This window comes from Schistocerca cancellata, chromosome 7 (genome assembly GCF_023864275.1).
Source record: "Schistocerca cancellata isolate TAMUIC-IGC-003103 chromosome 7, iqSchCanc2.1, whole genome shotgun sequence".
Lineage (NCBI taxonomy): Eukaryota > Metazoa > Arthropoda > Insecta > Orthoptera > Acrididae > Schistocerca > Schistocerca cancellata.
Window position 1 is genome coordinate 555,713,236 of NC_064632.1, and position 951 is coordinate 555,714,186.

A 951-nucleotide genomic window follows, 5' to 3' on the forward strand; every position below is an offset into this window, starting at 1 on the left:
AAAAGAATATGATTCTTACTATATTGAAATGACAAATGATTAACTATGCTTTATAATTGGGAAAGAATGTGATTGTTTAATAATGCTTTGTAATTAGGAGAAGGCTAATGATTATTACTATTGAAATAACAAATAATTAATTAACGATGCCATACTTTGTAACTGGAAAAGAATGCGATTGCTTCATGATGCTTTGTAATTAGGAGAAGGCTAATGATTATTACTATTGGAATGACCAATGATTAATTAACTATGCCATACTTTGTAACTGGAAAAGAATGCGATTATTTAATAATGCTTTGTAACTAGGAAAAGAAGGTTACTGATTCTATGTAAAACAATTAATGAACATTTTTCTGTAATACTACATACTTGGTACAGAAATGTTCAATCACTGGGCTATGAATGCCGCACACTACTAATGAAGACTGTAATTGTCAATATTATGTGACTTAATGTCCTTCACCTCATGAGCTAACTACCCTGAATTACTGCAATGTCCATTTGTCCTGTCTATCCTAGTGATCATGGAGCACTATCTTTGGTTTTGCACTAATTCTACGTTGGTGTGCCTTGTAAGAGTGTGGTGTTGACACGACATGCTGTCCACCACCGTGAGCGATGAAGACGTTATTATGGTCCCACTGTTTGGTGTACCTAGTGTACTGCCAAAATGAGAACATGGAACATTAGTACGACAGTTCAGTGTCTTGGCTACACTGGTAAATTCTGATGGGAAAGAAACTTCAAATTGTGTCACTTGCTGTTGTACTTCTGTGGAAAGATATGGACTTTCAGAACAGCTGTGTGCAATCTAAAGTGCTACAACCATGATGCAATCCTTCCCTTTCCTATCCTAATTCTTGTCACATAGTGAAAATCATTTTTTTTGCTAATATTATTTATGTTCATGGGTTATACATTTTTTTGATTCGCTGAACTCCAGTGCGA